We start from the raw sequence: 18,963 nt of genomic DNA on the forward strand, positions 1-18,963 counted from the left end.
GGGATGAGGTGATTTTCCAAGTCCGCGAGGACTGCCTTTCCCACCTGAAGCCACCAATCCAAATCAACACTTTGACCAGGGACTTCTCCACCCAGCTGGAGGAGGCCGCTGAGATAGCAAAACCGGAGTCTTTCCATGCTTCAGGCAGATGGTTGAAGAGAGAGTCAACCTAGCTGATGCCTGTGGGACTCTGGAGCAAAGGCAAAAATTGAAACAAGTTTTCTTGGATTTTCAAGATCTCTTTGCGGTGGACTCATATGACTGTGGTCGCACCGACATCCACACAACAACAATTCCCACGGACCCGGGCATGACTCCAGTGTTTGTGAAGCAATATCGCTTGCCTCTCGCATCAATGGAGTCCCTTACTGAAATAATTACTAACCTTCAGTCCCGTGGAATAATCCGTCCAGTCCACAGCACATTCAATAATCCGGTCGTGGGGATTTTGAAGCCAAACGGCCAGTGTGGACTCTGTGCCGACCTTAGGGAGCTCAACAAATAGGTCCATACTTCCCGATGGACTCTTCCCTACATTGACCAAGGGCTGGCCCAGATCCAGGGGTCACAGGTATTCACTGCAATAGACCTGACCAATGGATACTGGACTGTACCTGTCAGTAGGGAGGACCAATACAAGCTGGCCTTTACCTTTGGGGGGCAGCAGTACACATGGACCCAGACTCCCTTCAGATACATCAACTCCGGAAATGAATTTAACATTTTTCTACATAAGGCCATGCCCGACCTGGGTGAAAGGGGTAACCTGGTCTATGTAGATGATGTTCTCATCAAAAGCTCACCTGTGGAGGAACACATAGCGGGATTCCATTATGTTATGACCCAGTTAAGGGTGTCCGGGGAAAAACTTTCCTTTCAAAAGGCACAGTGGTGTAGAACCCGTGTAGATTTCTTGCGGCATGAGATTACTCCTCAGGGTCTCTGTCGCCAGGAAAAGAAAGTGGAAGCACTTGAGAAATTGAAAGACCCCACAACTCCTTGGACTGACTAATTACAGTAGAAAGTTCATTGAGGACTACGCAGAGATCACACAACCCCTGATTCATCTTTTGAAGGGGGGGTCAAGTGGGAATGGGGTCCAGAAAAAGCAGAGGCAGTAAGACAACTCAAAAGAAGCCTCTCACAAGCACCTTGCCTAGCTTTCCCTTTTGGAGACAGGGTTCTCTAATACATGCTTGACTGCAGTATTATACCAAAAGCATGGCAAGGTCAATAAAGTAATCTCCTATGCGAGTAAAACTTTATCCTCTGTGGAGGAAAAATTCAACGATTGTGAGAAAGAACTCCTGGCAACGGTGTGGGCATTGAAGAATTACAGCCCGTTTATCCAGGGGGAACACATCATAGTGGAGACTCCACACCAGCCTTTGCAATATCTCCATAGTGACAGAATCCGGGCCGGAAATGTGAGTAATTCCCGAATTACTTCCTGGATTCTGGCAATGCAAGGCTTTCCTGTGGAGGTCAGATATGGCCAAAACAGGAAGAGTCCCCTCACGCAAGGTGTGGCTGATTTGCATGACTGTAGTGAACAGAGAGTGTGTCAGCGGAAACAAAATTCAAGTTAAAGTGGTGACCGGCAATGGGTTGGGGATAGAGGGGGCCCCCGAAATTCGGAATCACAGATCAGACCATATAAACCAAACAATAATTGAAAAACATGAATATTTTATTTAAATTCCATTTGTTAAAACATACATATTAAATTTTAAATTTTGTTACGAGCTCATCTCTAAATAGCAGCATATTGTTGTAGAATAAAGTGCATAGTGAAACAAAGTGCCAATATAAAACCAGACTGAAAATTCAGTCAGTATTAACTTCATGTTGCCAAGCTGTCTGAACCTCAAGTCGGCTGAAGAGGGTCACCCGGCTGGTGGTCAGAGGCTATGGCCGCATTTAACAATATAGAGAAAACCCCAAAAATATATGGACAAGGCAATGGTAGTTCCTAATTAGAAAAAGGGGTGATTTGCATGACTGTGCCAGAGAAAACTGTCTCGAGGACGAGAGTCTAAAAATCAAGGACAATAAGGAGGCATACCTCAATTCTCCACACAAAATGTCATTGAAGAAGACAAGTGTGAGGGAATGCCCACTGTCTATGTGGATGGATGCTCTTACCATGTTGACAACAACAGGGAAAAAGAACTTGTGGCCGGCGTAGGGAATGCATGGGTGAATGAGACCCCAGAACCCTCCTCTGGGTACAAGATTGGTCCCCGAAGTAGTCAAGTGGCAGAGTTGATGGCTATGCATCAAGCCATCCGCACTGCTGTCCAACATCAACTCCACGAACTGGTCATAATCACAGATTCAGATTATGTGCGGAACGGGTTCGTGGAGCTCCTGGTTAACTGGAAAACCGGAGGCATGTTATGTGCTAATAAGAAGCCCTTGAAACATGGGAAATTAATTCAAAATATTGATGATCTGATCACCTCGAATGGAATGATCATCTACTGGAAAAAGATCAAGGGTCAGTCCAAATTAGAGGGACCAGACAAAACTGGAAATGACTTAGCTGATCAGCTGGCCAAAACCAAAGCCATCCTAGGGGATCTACTAGACATCGAGTCCCTGTTGGGGGAAATCCAGGTCACTGCTATCACTAGGTCCCAGACAAATGCTCACAATGAACTCTCAACTCCACAATGGAGTAAGGAGACCCCAGATGCTGATTTGATTACTGCTCAAAAAGGGGATCCAATAATTGGGAAGTTTTATCAACACATTAAGGACCCTGAGAACTTTCCCCTGATGGATACTGATAACATAGGGAAAGAGGACCTCAGAGTGTTGATGAAATGCCCAAAAATGTTATGAATCTAAGACGGTTTGTTGGTAAGGAGATCCCTAGCTGGCTATGATCAGTGGGTGGTCCCTACCTCATTTCGAAGCCTGATGTTAAGTCACGCCCATGATGCGGTGTCTTGTGTGTGCACAATTTCAGCCAACATCTCTCACACACCGTGCGCCTCTCCAAAAGAGAGGGATGACACTGCCTTGGTCAGATTTACAAGTCGACTATAAAGGGCCCGTGATTCGCTCCTCTAGGGAGAAGCACATGTTGACCGTGAGATGCTTGTTTACTAAATGGGTGGAATGTCTCCCGGCCCCAAACTGCAATGATCAACCACATCTTTTTTGCATTTTGGACTACCCCAGACCGAGGTAGCCATTTCACCAGCGAAGTAATGACAAAGATATGGGAGATACTTGGGGTCAAAAGGAAGCTACACATTGCTTACCGGCGAGACTCTAGTGGTTCTGTAGAGAGATACAATAAAACAATTGTGAGCATATTAAAAACGTTTGTGGCAGATTCTGGGCCAAGTTGGGATATTCGATTACCTCTTGTCCTAATGGCCATCAGATCTACCCCTTCATCTGCAACTAAAATGTCACTATTTGAGCTGATGACTGGACGCAAGATGTTGCTTCACCAGCATCTGCTCTACAGAACCCAAGAGCAGACATTGATCAATGCCTTCACAACTCATGAGGTTGTTGAAAATCTAAGAAAACACCTTCAACATGCTTTTGCCTATGCTCAGCGAAATCTAGAGAGATCTGCAGACAGCATGAAGACCTACTATGACTTAAAGAATACATTGAAGGAGACCGGGTCTACTTATACAATTTCCAAAGGAACCAGGCCAAACAGCGCAAATGTTTGCCTTCCTGAAGGGGTCCTTTTGAAATTGTACACAAAATCTCACCAGTCGCCTACAAAATCTGCATCCCCAAAGGCAGTTTGGCAGAGGGGGAAGATAAGTGGGTCCATATTAACCAACTAAAGTGTTGCCATCCTAGGCACACTCTCCAGCAACTGGAGTAGTCTTTTGGAACCCCAGAGGGGGTCGCTCCAGCTCCCTAGAATCCTACATTAATAGTGGTGGGGAAATGTCTACAAATATGCTTTTGCTTTGTCCTTCTAGGATTGGAAACCATGGAAACCAAGACCAAGGAGGACTACCCAGGACCGGGAGAAAGATCCAAGGGGCCCGGCGTATCGCTCAATACTCACATCAGGACTGGGCGAGGAGAACTGGTTGATCCACCCCTGATGGAAGAAAAGATGATGAACTTTGCCATTTTTGAACCAAAAGAAAAGAGACTGACATCCCAGTCTTGTGACTTCCCATTGATGGATGATCAACGCCAAATCGCAAGAGGGGGGGCTTGTGGGATGTTTCAACCCACTAGTCTATGCCCTGCAACATTGGTGTGCGCTGCTTGCATCAGAAACAACAGAGTGACCGCCAAAAAGATCTTTGCGCTAAAGATCTCTGAAAGTGCGCAGGAAAACCTGAAAAAAAGGCCACTTGCTATGTCAGTGGTAACACAGGAGACCACTGCCAAAACCTATCATTTGGCTGCCCACAGAGGAAAATGAAACTACTTGAAAAAGCAGTGCTGCATTGCAAAGGAAAACCCAGAACTGCTTTAAAAATCTGTTTTTCCTTTGCTGTGTTGGTCCAAACATCACAAAAGATCCAACATCCTTGTTGGGTGTTAAACATCACTTTATATTAAGAATTTGCCTAAGCACAATGTCAGCAGAAACATATTTTATCAGAAGAAAATCCACATTCAAAGATGCTTGCTTGGAAAAATATTTCAAAAATGAGCGCAGTATCGCCGCTCGGCTGTGTCAGAAGCTAGCATTTACTTATACTGTCATTTAAACTTGTGCCTTAAAATCAAAGTATGGAAAAGAAGAGACTTCCCATCAAAAGCAATATAGGGTGACAATTCAATCTCTATGTTTTAAAAAGGCTGGAATTAAGAGATTTGTGGCTATATTTGTAAAAATGTAAATTGTATTTTAGAGAAAGACTATTTTAAACATTGTTTTAAAAGTAAGTTAAAGCCAGCCACACCGAGCTTCAAAGACATTCCACAGTTCCTCCCAAACAAAGGAATCTTCCCCCCTGCCCTCTGCTGAATAACTGGCAGGGAGGTGTGAAAGGAAATCAGAGGGGACTTTGGACCGTTGCTCTTACAAGAAACAAAAGACTCCCTTGAATGAAAGGAAATGCAAATTCGGAACTACTCTTTTTTGTGCGACATTCAGAGATGAATAACGAAAATGTTGACTTTGTAGCAGTTGTGATAATGCTTAAAATATGAAACTTCACAGGAGTATGCCCAGATGTTATGTGCATGTATCTGGAAAAAATTGCGCGAAAAACTAATTTGTGAACAGAACCTCTTAAAATGATGGGACTTTGTTAGATACGTGCCTTATTTAATCTGTAATGTAAATATGTATTATTAGCAAGGTGGTGATATTGGAAATTTGTTTTATATGAAAAACAGATTTTCTGTGTAGGAACAAAGGGGAGGTTGTTCCCTGGATTGTAAATGGCAGCATCACTATGACACTTGATTTCTTTCTCAAATCAGGAGAGAGGGAATACTTTGACCAATCAGTTTCCTAGAGGATGAGCATAGTATAATCAGCCTATCCACCCCATTGGCAAATATATAAATATGGACTGTTGAGGACCTAGAGACACAGACATTCGCCCATCAACTGATTTACTGCCGAAGCGCTCTGCAGGAAGAACCAAGACCAAGACTTCAGAACCCAGATCAAGACTCCAGAACTCTGAAAGCAGAAGGCCCATTCCAAAGCTGAATCCTTCTCAGCTGGCCTTTAAAATCCTGCAACCTGATTTTATCCCCAAACTTCCAAGGGGCACAGCCAATTCAACAGCCGGACTGTGCTGTTTTTCTGATTCTTGCAAAGAACTCTTGCTAGAACCCAGAGATCCAAACCAGTAAAGAGAGCTGTAACCCAGAACCAACCCGTCAGATCCAGTCCAGGAGGCCGTGCAGAGACAGAGTGCTGTGCTGAGAGCAGAACTAAGCACCTGAATCCTGTCCGGTGGCTAGCAGATTCCATTCCAAAACCCTTGACCAGATATTTGACGGGCCTATTCCAAAACCATAGTTGTGAGTATTTAGCATAAAATTGTCCATAGCCAATCTCTGAGCCTTAAGTAACCCTATCCAACCCATTCTATCATATCCACAATTGCATTGTAGAATCTCTTTTGTCTGTTCTGAATCTCTCTGGACTGGTGGCTGTACTGTTGGTATCTTGCATCTTCATAGCCTCCCTTAGTATTAAGTTTTGTAATATTCAACAGCGCATCTCTCATTTGAAATCTTGACTCTTTTTGAGAAAAATCGACCTTTACTAAAACCTGCATAACTCCTGAACCGTACATGCTAGGGATGACATTTAAGTGTCAAATTGAAGCTAGCATCCCCAGCTTTCAAATCCAAAACCACATTCGAACCTTATAGTTAACGCGCACGGAAATGTTGCTGCGAATCTGCTTTTGGTTCAGTTTCAACACATTTAAAATAGTTATTTCTTGCTTTAACCTCTGAATTCGGTTTCCTATCTGCTAGTCATTCAACCATCATTGCTCGTGTTTACCAGAAGCTATCCAGAGCAGATACCACTAGTTCTGAATCCATTTAGTGAATTAAATCCATTTCCAGTGTTTTTCCATTCATTTAAAAAACACATTCAAAAGCAATTGACCTGTTTTGAAATCATTCCTGATTCTCTCTAAGCTTGCTGGGTGAACTGGGATTGAAACTGCATTTGTAGAGTGTTTATTGCTGAAACCTGTTTCCCCTCCTTCTATCTCTATATTGCATATTAGGGGGGATTGAGTAGTATCAGAGGGAAAGAGTGATTACATTGCATTTGATTGAACACACAAAAGTATTATTTCTGTGCTGCATTCATTTCCTATCATTGAATTTCATTAAACCCACCCAAAGTTTTATTTTATGCTACATTATTCTTCTCATCCATACTCGTATTGATTAAAGAGATTGTTGATTGTTGTGATATCATCCAACACTGATCATTGTATAAATATTAATAGTGTGATATCCAGATATTGTTCAAATTCATAAAGTGTGAAATATATATTGTTCAAATCTATCAAATAAATATTTTAACTTTGCAAAACAACCTACTTCTTGGTTCAGTGTGACCGGGGGGTGGGGGAGAATCATAGAGAGGGGCGTGATATAAGGGTACATCATTCAGAAATAAAAGACCTTTAGACTTAAAAATATATAATTAAGGGTTCCAGCTGGGCATCTCACACTAGGCATTGACTTAGGTGGCGTGCTGGGTTGAAACCACCTACATCATGCATTCATTAATATGAAAGATTGACTCACCAGCTGCAAAATATATGACTCACCTGTGCTTTTATGTTAAAAAAATTTTGGGACAGTTTTATTTTTTACAAGTATCTCATTGGCAGTGCCTCATTAAGTGACACAGAGCTACTGCTCACACAATGTGTGGTTTACACGATAAGCTGTGGCACACATCAGAGATTGTGCTTAAGGAGCTCCTTCGTCAGGGTTAAGCAGTAACATGTTTAACTGTGACTGTAGCTGTTTACTTACAGAACTGCTTTCTCGCACAAGTGGGCGAGCATCCGCAAGGCTGAATTCCAGCAGATCTGCACATACATTTTCAGCTGGTGGTGTTGGAGGTTGCGTTGCGTTGCACCTGCAACACTTGCAATGCACTTCTGGCACTTTATGGAGCTAAAATGAGAGCAGGTCATCTGCGCCACAGCAAGTATCTCGTTGACAGGGTGACAATGACTAACAAAATGTAGGTGGAGAGTATGTTCCCTAACCAAGAGGTTGAAGTGACATTCAAGCTAATTGCTACTTGTCTGTTTTTCTCCTCTGCTTCGCACTTTCCACTTCTCCCCCCTTCCATGCACTTTTCTCCTCCCCCTTGCCCATGCACTTGCGCATTCTCAATGTCACTGGGCCTAGTAAGATCGCTGTTTTGTTCTCCCCTGTTCCCCTCCCTTGCCTTGTCGCGCTATGAAACACTTGTGTACGAGCGTTATAGAAATAAAATATCAATATCTGTCACAAAGGCCAACACTAGCTGCTGGTGATTTAGCCACTCTCCACCACCTGCGTCACTTTATTCCCAATGCCTACACCTGTGTGATTCTGGCCCTCAATGCCTTCAATCACAAAGTTTCTACTGCTGGGATGGCCTCTCTTGCTTAGCAGGATTTCCACTAGAGAGGGAAGGTGACCCAATGTACCATTACAGCCAGGAAGTCATTGCCTTGGCTGATTATTCATAGAACCCGTCCAATGTGTTCTCACTGCAATAACTACTACATTGTACAACTCAGGTAGAGCCCAGTATCACTTCGTGACATAGGACTCCTAATAGGTCTACTGCCACATTCTCACCAGTTTGGCATTCAGCAGCGATACTCTTGGATAGTCCTGGTGATATTATGGCTGCACGTAAGTGACTCAGTGAGCCTGGGCTGCCACATACTAATTATTTTCCTGCCACTATCGTGGGTTCGCTTGCTGTTGGGTGCACTTTGCAGCAGTCTCAAAACACCTCCCGCTTCCGAGTTGATAGTGTGTGTCAGTGCCAGCATGCTGCTGAGTGTAGACTGATACCTTGGGGCCTGCTGCTCTGTATGTTGGCCCTTTCCTAACATGATGTTGCTTCCTATCACCGGGCATTGAGGAGGCACCCAATTTGGTCTCTCATGGAACATTGTTTTTTCCACAACGCACAGCTGGCAAGATGATATGATATGATAGGTTATATATAACGCGCTTAATACCCAGTGGTTTTTAAGCGCGAACCCGTTACTCAGTGTCGTCTTGCTTCCAAGGCGAGCATGTTGCCGCTGAGCTATCCTCCCGAGACCACCGAGATGCACCTCTTGACACTGAACAAAAGAACTCCACACAAAAGATATACACTGTGGATCCGCAGTAGCATCTGTAAGGGTCATTTTCTGTTGGGCAGTGGGAGGAAATGAGGAAACAATGCGCTCTACAAGGTGAACAGGTGCCACAATTATCACGAGTTGCTGTGACAGCCGGGATGGTCCTGCCACTGCTAGACGGTCATTTTCCCAGTAATACTACAGAGCCTCCTCCTAGCTGTCACAACACGAATGTAGACAGAAGACATGCATTTTGGAACATTTGGAACATTTTGGAACATTTATACTCTGACCAGCAAAGGTATATCCAATGTCTTGGTTATCATCACCCATGCCAGATTCACCACCACCACTGGCAAGGCCACCAATGAATTCATAGGCCAGAGGAGTGGAGGAGATTCAGTGGGTGTACCAGGCTGAGAAACATTCTGCACCACTAACATGGCCCATTGACTATGTCCCCATGCCCCCACTCTTCCGCTGAGTGCTGAAACTGAAACCCTGCTCATTAATAACATACCCTTCTGAAACAGATGCTTTGTGTGGTGTTCTACTAGCAGACGCCTGGAACTTGGGTGGATGAGATATGATGGTAATATATATTTTTTTATAATACCGAAGAAGTTTCTAAGCGCAGACCCATCTTGCATCCAAGACAAGCGTTTTGCCACTGGGCTATGCTACCCATGGGGCCTCCTTCCGAGTTCGGAGGTAACCACGCCGCTATTTGCGGCATGGCTGGCTCCGAACTCGTCCAAACTCCAGCCTGGTGAGTGGAGTAATTACCAGTCCATTCCGAGGTCGGAGGGACCGGTAATTCCCCATTCACCAGGGCCATTCCCCATTCCCATTTGAGCCCCCATAGGGCTCAATGGAAAGGGGGAAGACGGCAATAACGGTACCGTAAATTATGGTACCGTTATTGACCCCGGAGTCCCTTTGCGGGTCCCATCCTTAACGCCTGTTAAAAGCAGGCGTTAAGGAAGGATCCGCAAAGGGAACTCGTAATAGGGCGGTAAGGGTTTAATGGCACCGGTCTCGTTACCAGTGACCATTAACCCATACCGCCCCACTCGGAATGAGGCCCATGGTGTTGAAGTGTTAGGGACAGTCAAGCCACTAATGACATTGAGAAGGATTGGTAGCCACCTCACCATGTGTTTTATTGCTCTGAATTCTTGTTGCCATGGTTGATGTGCTGTTTCAGTTTGATACTTAGTTGCTGTAGTATGGGTCACCTGCAGTAACTGCAACAGCAGCTTTTTTGCCATGCAATGTTCAACAATTCCAATGCTTCCTCTCCCCTTGTTTGGATGCTGGCCCTAATGACATCTTACTGTTGATGAATGTTACCACAAGAACTCCGGCACGGACAGATTGAGTGTGGTTTTCAAAATGTGGTAGTGCTGTATTGTGTGATCTTGCATCTGGGTGCACCTGCAAGACCATGCGAACAATTTCTGATCCATCAATTAGCCCCTCCTCTCAAAGTGTGCTAATTAATATAAAAATAAATAATTCAAATGCGTGTGTATGTTGGATTGTGCCCAATCATGTTGTGTGTAAGTGCCTGTTCAATACAATCATCCCAATGAAAACTCCTCACCTTGCCAGGCATTTGGTGTGCTGAATGACACCCACAATCAACTCACCACTAATGTCACTGAATGAGTGATCAGTAAGACCCTTCATGCAATACTTTGCAAGCTTTCCCCAAAAACAATTCCCCTTCACTCAAAGTTTGTTAAACATTTTGAGAAGAAATTCAAGTGCTCTTGTGTGTCAACTATTGCAATCAACCAAGTCATGTGTGAGATCACGTTCAATCAACCCACATGCTATAAAGACCTGCGCAAGTAATTCAAGTGCTCAGCTGTTGCACTCACCTACATTGTGTTTCAGTGAGCTTTGAATCAAGCTGTTCCACTGCAAATTCTTCCTCTGTTCAGGCAGATGGCATGTTGCCTAACAATCTAAGTGACCCTGACACTAATGTTACTGCAAACATTGTTTAGACTAAGAATGCCCCAAATACATTTCCTATTCTTCTATCTGCGGGTAATAATACATTGCCTAAGGCTGTATGGCATCTAAACGCTTATAATCTGGTTGGACACTGTCGATGACACCTAATGACAGTGATTCGGCAAACCTCAGGGTACCTGGTGGGCAATAAAGCTAACATATGCACTGCAAGTATTTACGGCCCATTCCATGAAGAGTGTGGCGAACCAGAAGATGGACTCGGACGATGGTGACTCATGGTGCAAGGGTTTTATTTAAAAATAAAAAGATCAAACGCCTAACTTGCTCCATTTCTATCAGGGAATCTCCCTACCTAGCAAAACAAAAATGAAGTATGTATGTTAAAGTCCAAAATAAAGTCCAATTAGTCCAAACTCCATCCAACTAACCGGCCCTACCACTTTTAGAAAACAAGTAACTAAAAGAGAAAAGGGCAGGCTTTGTACACTAGCCTCAGGAAGGCTTTTGTATGACCCAGTTTATACTCGACTTGTTCCCAGCCTTCAAATGTCCTTTTCCAAGCAAGATATGGTCCTCAGCGTTGATACCAGGTTAAGGATTTCAGTCTCTCTTTGTTATTAACGAAAACTGATCCTTGAAGCAAAAAATTCCATTCCTAGTGGGTTGCAGAGAAAGTAATATGTTTCTGGCTTTTCCTCCTTCAAAGCGTGGAGACTCGCCAAAGTCCTACAATCCTCAGGCCATTTGCTTTCTTTTAACCAATGGATATGTTGCACTGCCTGTGGTAGCGGCCGTGTAGTTATGGTTAAGTTGCTTAAAGGATAGTTCCGGGACTTTTTTTTTATTGTCCCTACGGTTCGGCCATGTGTTTTTAAGCATAACTCGGTAGATTGTAGAAAACTTTCCTATGGACCTTACCCGACTTTTCGTCCATTAACGCACTCGAAATCAGCCGCCATTTTCTGATAATCCTATCATTTCCCCCCATTGCCCTGGCTCACCTGCTTTTGCGGCACTAAATCAAATCCCCCGCCCCTGAAACAGACTTTATCAAAACATTCATATTCCCCGCCTCTATCCGTGATGTGACTGAGCTGCGTAGGCAAACGCGCCCAAGCGTCTTCTACGCGACTCCACACAGAACCCGGAAATCAACACAGATGAGCTCACACAACACAGCGCTCCACAATTGGGAATATGAAACTGTACTTTTAAATTAAACCGCAAGATTGTAAATCTGGTAAAGTACATTTATTTGACATCAAATGTTTTGAGAATATTCAGCGATTTTCATTTTTATTTGCTCACGTTCCAAAAAGTTCGTTTTGAGGCATGCGATGTTCCTTTGCTGTACACAGGGTCTTAGATCATCTCACAATACAGCGCCACAATTCTGAATATGAAACTGTGGTTTAAAAGCAAACGGCAAGATTGTACATTTGGCAAAGTACATTTATTTGACATCAAATGTTTTGAGAATATTCAGCGATTTTCATTTTTATTTGCTCACGTTCCAAAAAGTTCGTTTTGAGGCACGCGATGTTCCTTTGCTGTACACAGGGTCTTAGATCATCTCACAATACAGCGCCACAATTCGGAATATGAAACTGTGGTTTAAAAGCAAACAGCAAGATTGTACATTTGGCAAAGTACATTTATTGGACATCAAATGTTTAGAGAATATTCAGCGATTTGCATTTTTCTTTGCTCTCGATCCAAAATAGTTTGTCTTGAGGCAAGCGATGTTCGTGTGCAGTACACAGGGTGTTGGTTTACGATAAAATAAGCTCTTCGGTCGCACTGATAATCGCATGGCTGTTCCAACAACGAGGCACTAGGCCACCACAACGGTCTCTATGTTGCATCTAGCCGTTAGTACCGCGTAAGGGCATACTTGTACTTGGCGATCGTCCCATAAAATGGTCAGGGTGGTAACGTTGTTCACGCGGAGAAGCAACTGGCGGTTGAAAAAGCCATCCGCCGGTGTCTGGTACTCGTGACACATACAATAATGAAGGATGTACCTGTTTTAAAAACATAAAAAATGAAATTAGTCTCACCATCAGATCTTTATTAAAATTATTCATTTTATATATTAGGTCGGGAAATTATTTCATAGCTAGGACAGTGCAACTGGGTATTATACGTCAAGGGGGGGCTGTAGGATACTGAGACAGTCCCCCAGTGCAGGGGTTGACAGGGAGGCAGTGCAGGTGGAGAGTGGAAGGGCCCAGGACCGAGGTCGCAGACAGTGGACCAGTTGCAGCAGGGGAGAGGGAGAGAGAAAGCAGAAGCAAAGAGGAAGGTTTTGAGGTGCTTCCGTAAAAGGAGATGGTTCTCCTCAAGATAGTGCGCGGTACAAAACAATATGCCACATAGAACGAACAAGTACAACTTAACCCGTCTTTAAAGCTACTGTATAGTAATTAAATTGCGGTATAAACTCATCTAAAGAGTTACTTACATTATATTTGCATTTTCCATTGTGTCTGTGCGTAGGGCAGCCCCGAAATACCACTCCTTCTATGCCGACGTTATTTCTTCTAATGAACGAACATTAAATGGCTTTCGTTTCTGAAATTATATTCATTATCATTTCTTACGTTATTGCCACACACCCCCAAAAAGAAGTCTTTCGGGATGGTCCCGGCCTGTCAAGGTCAAATAACAATGGAACCTTATACTGAGTCGTGGGCCATTCCGGCACCCGAGAAAAAATCAAAGCAGCTGACCTTCACTTTGAACGAGCACACATTCCTAGTTAGCTACATTCAGTGTAAGGCCATCTCACAGGACTCACAGAGCAATCACTTTTATTTACACAATACATAGCTACACATATTCAATGGGCCTGCGACATGAGGAGACTCGAGAGAACAGACAATGAAATTACAATCATTTAAACCGTGATGTGTATTTCTCAATGAGCTCTTCTTTAGGTGGACATGGAACAGAGGCAATGTTGGGTGGCAATGCAGTTGTCCCCTGCACAGGTTCGTTCACAACTCCATGTATGTGCCTATCTAGGACATCAACAATAAGTCTCTCAATAAAGTCATATTGCATATCCTCAAACACTGGTTTCATAACCCATTGTTTACTTCTTTTAGTGAAGGCCTTATTGTAGCGAAGCGCCCCTAAAGTTCCGGTCGTCCTACTTTGTTGACGGCCAACATTATGGTTATGTGCCAAGACGGCTAGAAGAGTCCGATTTATCATGCCCTCCATGCCAAAATGCAATCGTTTTGGCCTGTACTTTAGGCACATATTGTGGAACACCTCCAAATCTCCTGTGTGGCAGAATTCCGTGAGTCCCCTCAAATCTCTTGTTATAGTTTTATCAAATACAATCTTTTCAATGGCTTTGTGAGTGGGTGATGAAGGAATCAACCACTTCTTCTTCCGTGCCTCCTCTGTGGACAAATGGCCATGTTCACAATTGTGGAAATGTTGGTTTGTGGTCCAGCGGTGAACGTTGCTACAGTGTAGCATTACTGACCGCCATTTTTCCAGCAGAATTTCCAACGACCCTCCACATGTTTTTGAGCTCCACCAAAGATGGTTGCTGATTGACTTGGACCACTGTGAAATACCTTGCATATCTTTTTTTTTACCTGCAGCCGACATTTTTTTATTGATTGTTTTTGCAAGATGCCAAACGTCAAATCGGTGATTTATATTTTTGTACTCTTCTCTCATTGTCTTGGCAATTGAAACGTGTCTGTCCGTGGCTATCAGGTCGATCACCATTCCCTGCGATTGTAGTTCTTGCAATGATGCTACAAAGCCAACTTTCTCCATGGCCACTGAGGATGTACTTTGTGACACCTGCACGACCACCGAACTCACAATTTTCTTACTTTCCATGTCCTGAAAGTGGTAGGTGCAGTACTTGGCTGAAAATCCTGGGCTGTCGCACTGTCCATCACCGGCTAGCCTGAACCGTTTGCCCGCGAATGTACTATCAATAGACATTTTTTCCATTCTCCAAGCTTCGCTAATGGCTGGAAATAGATAATCGGTTTGGTATTTGTAGAACTGAGTTTTCGCAATGAAATAGATTCCCACAAACTGAAAGAAAGACTCTAACTTTTTAAAACTTGAACCACTAAAAAGTGCAGCCGCTGCACAAAGTAGATTGCCTGCTGGCAGTTGCCCCAGCATGGGTTGTGCAGACCACGAGAAAGGATGATATTTTGTACAGGTGGCATGTATTTTAAGGTTAGTGCCTCGAATTGCACGAGTCACATTAATCAATGGCTCCCCACATACTTCCCCACCAACCGAATGCCCACATTTCATCCGAATAATAATATCAATCAAACAACTATCGAATACAATGAATTTGGCCTCTTTCCTTATACTGTCACTCTGCATCCCAGCTGGTTCGGCCTGTAACGTTGAGGACATGTCACTCACATGAAAGGTAGAATCTCTGATTTCGTCTTCCGCTATGTTCAGTGATATTGATGGTGTTTCATTGTCGTCCACTTCATTCTCTTCCATTGCAACATCTGTTCCTTCTCCGGCGATGGGTGAATAAAACAATTTCTTCAACTTTCTCGCGGTCTTAGTTTTTGCGGGTGTGGATTCTGTGAATTGATCTCCGACTGCATCCGAACTACCAGGAGGACATTCACTATCAATGGCTGGATGTGGTATAGCTCCGTTGTCAATCACTTCATATTCTTCCCATTGGCACGGTGCATCTCCAGTCTCAAGTCCCTGCCAAAAGGTTTGACAAGCAACATCTCTCGTTCGCTTCACTGTCTGTGTAGATCTAGTTCGTACACCCACTCGCAACTAGAGGACAGATTGGAAAAGGGATGTTCCGTTTAAACACAACTTACAGTATTGAACTATTAACAGTGAAAAACAACATAATATAGTGACCAGGACACTAACCTTCTTTTGCTTTCTTTTCTTTGAAACTTTCTTGCCTCGAACTTCAACATCAGGACGCTGTTGCTCCGACTCGTGTGTGCATGTCTCCACTTCCTCTTGCACTGCAACGACTATATTTTCATGATAAGCACATCCATCACGCACTGACGCTCCATCGACTCCCTGAAACATACAACTTTCATTAGTATGTATAATAATATCGAAAACACAAAATGTACTTGGGGACGAATACCCACGTACATCACAATAGCAAAACACGAATGAACGCTTTGTGTAGAACATTCAAACGACAATTATTCACGCATTGTTGATCTAGTTAGATGGAACTGTCAAGATCCATACCTCAGGCTCCTCATAGACTTCCATTGATGATATTATTGAAGATGATGCTTCAGTAACTCCCTGAAACACAGTAATTGCATTAGTATGGTTTTCTATTTTGTTAAAAAGAACATAAACTTTGTGCAGGCGTCAACGGCTCATCTAAATAGACCTGCACAAATGATCAGTTGTCTAAAATAAATAATGGATATGTAAATATGATTCGATTTGCTCGATCGTTGGAAGTGTCACCACCCAGAGATCTGCATCAACTACTAGGGGTGATGTTCTTGTAGAAGAAGCTCCGTCATCTCCCTGAAACATAGTACTTGCGTTAATAAAGAAGGAAGTATAGCGGATGTAATCACGTCATATGATTTCGCTTGATCGAACTGTCAGTATCCATACCTCGAAATGCATAAGAACATCAAGGGACGATGTAACTGCGGTGCACACTTCTGCAAGCTGTTGCGCCGACCCGTAACTGCATGCTCCCCCTTCTTCTTGGACTAATGCTCCATCGACTCCCTGAAACATAGGACTTTCATTAGTAATGAACACAATATTGAAAAAAGAAGATACATAGGAGGGCGACGACAGAAGGACATATCAATGGCTAAAAATGAATGAAACATTGTGTGTAACAATCATGCTACAAGAATGCAAGATTTGATGATCTCCATCGATGGAACTGTCCGGAAACGTACCTCGAGCATCTGAGTGACATCAACGGTTGTCGTCAATACGTTGGACTCCTCAGCATCTCCCTGAAAGACAGTACTTGCATTATTTTGGATAACAATAATTATAACTGAAAACAAAGACTAGAGGACGAGTACAAGGGTGTACCATTAGGTAAAATAATTACACGATAAATTAAAACTATTGATTTACATGCCTAAAACAAGTCAGTGGCAGAATAGCCAAGTAAGATTACCCGATAGGCGCTTGAAGTGGCTGATGACTGCAATAACGACACGGATGGAGAATCTTCCGCCTTCATATTGAGTGGATACGTAAATGGGGAAATTATTGTTAGCTAATGCTACACACTACCGCAAGGCCGAGAGATAAATACGTAAACTTGACTCACCAGTGGAGGGATGTGGACGAATAGAGTGGGAATAGCGGTTGAGAGCAATTTTCGCCTTGCTCGCGGTGTGTTCTTCTTTATTAGCAATGATGTGGAGTACATGTCTGAGCTAAAGTGCCTGCTGCAGATGCGGTATCGATCACCCCTCTTGTCCGCAAAGACTTCTAGGACTCTACTTTCAAGCTCACACTGTGGATATCCGCAATATCGGACCCATTCTCTTATCTGATCTATTGTTTTAGGGAAAACATGCATTATAGTACCTTCAGATTTATTATGGGTCTTCGAAGGGCAACCGCCAATGGAACAGGCAGGCATTGTGGAAAGTTCTGAAAAGTAAAGATCAACAATTCTCTATGAATACCAATGTGTTAAAAAATTAAATGACACATAAAAGGTTCAATGCAAGGTTCGTTTTGGTTCTTGGAACTATACACGTTATTCACATGCGGATAAGTATTTGAATAACTTTAAAAAAATAGAAAAATAATTTGACTAAACTCAGAACATGTGACTAGTTACTTGCATGTACTGTCTTGAACGAAAAGAAATTGGACGCAAAATGATTATGGTACATGGCCTTACCTTGACGAACAAACAGTTAGATGCAGGGATCAGAGTAGTTTCTTGTCGTAGAACAGGGAGCAGTTCACAGGTTGCAAACTGACGAGTTTCCTCGAAGTGGTCACGGAAGTTCACAGAGACGAAGAGCAGATAACCAGCACCTTCACAGGTTGACTAGCAAAGCGCAAAGAAGTTCACATTAGAAATATGAAGTGGGTTATAAATAATTCGAAACAGGGGTGTGTTTGTGAATGAATGACGTGTATATGTCGTGGCATTATGCGGTTTGCAGGGGGCCGCTCAGCGTGAGGGGGGATGCTTGGCAGGAGACACGGGGTCCGGAGGTAGACATGGGAACAACAACCCGTGCTCTATAGACCACTTTGAAGTGTACATGGTCTTTGGCACCTCTTGGCCTTTATCGCTCCCTGACAGCTCCACTTGGCAGCACAAGTACCCCGGTGCGAACTGCCTTTGATAGGGCAGGGGTGGATTGGGGCGGTGGTCGTGCAGACAAGACACAGGAAGACTCGTGAATGGAGACACACTTATGTGGATTGCAGGGGGCCGTCCAGCGTGAGGGGGGATGCTTGGCAGGAGACACGGGGTCTGGAGGTAGACATGGGAACAACAACCCATGCTCTATAGACCACTTTGAAGTGTACATGGTCTTTGGCACCTCTTGGCCTTTATCGCTCCCTGACAGCTCCACTTGGCAGCACAAGTACCCCGGTGCGAACTGCCTTTGATAGGGCGGGGGGTGTGGATTAGGGCGGTGGTCGTGCAGACAAGACTCGTTTGCCGCAGGGCCTCACCAAGGAGAGGCCATCTAACTGCATGTAAGAGGCAGGCTGCAGGATCTAGTACATGGAAGGCAGGGGGGTGAGTTTATAAATACCTCACCCTCCGAGGAGAATATATGGGTGCAGTTCACCCTGGAGATCCTGGATGCCTAGGCAGTTAGTCAGCAGCAGGCTGGCCTGTGGTGGCAAGGCGGCACGGGCCAGAGGGGGTCATCTCTGTACCCGGTGCCCAAAAGGATGATTTATTATGATCAACCATATTGATTATTTACCTATAACCATGTTTTGTATCAATAAAATCCAACGGCCTTCCTTTTATTGCCAACGCTTGAACAAAGTGGTGTGGTAAGTATTTTTGGGGGAGGAGGCAAGGCCGGGAGGCTTGATGCCAACCCGCAAAATAACATATGTATGTCTGCTGCATATGGGTTCAACGGTTATGTGGATTGAAGGTGGGCGGCCAGCGTGAGGGAGGATGCTGGCCGGAGACATG

Source organism: Ambystoma mexicanum, chromosome 1p (assembly GCF_040938575.1).
Source record: "Ambystoma mexicanum isolate Mex_15411 chromosome 1p, UKY_AmexF1_1, whole genome shotgun sequence".
NCBI lineage: Eukaryota > Metazoa > Chordata > Amphibia > Caudata > Ambystomatidae > Ambystoma > Ambystoma mexicanum.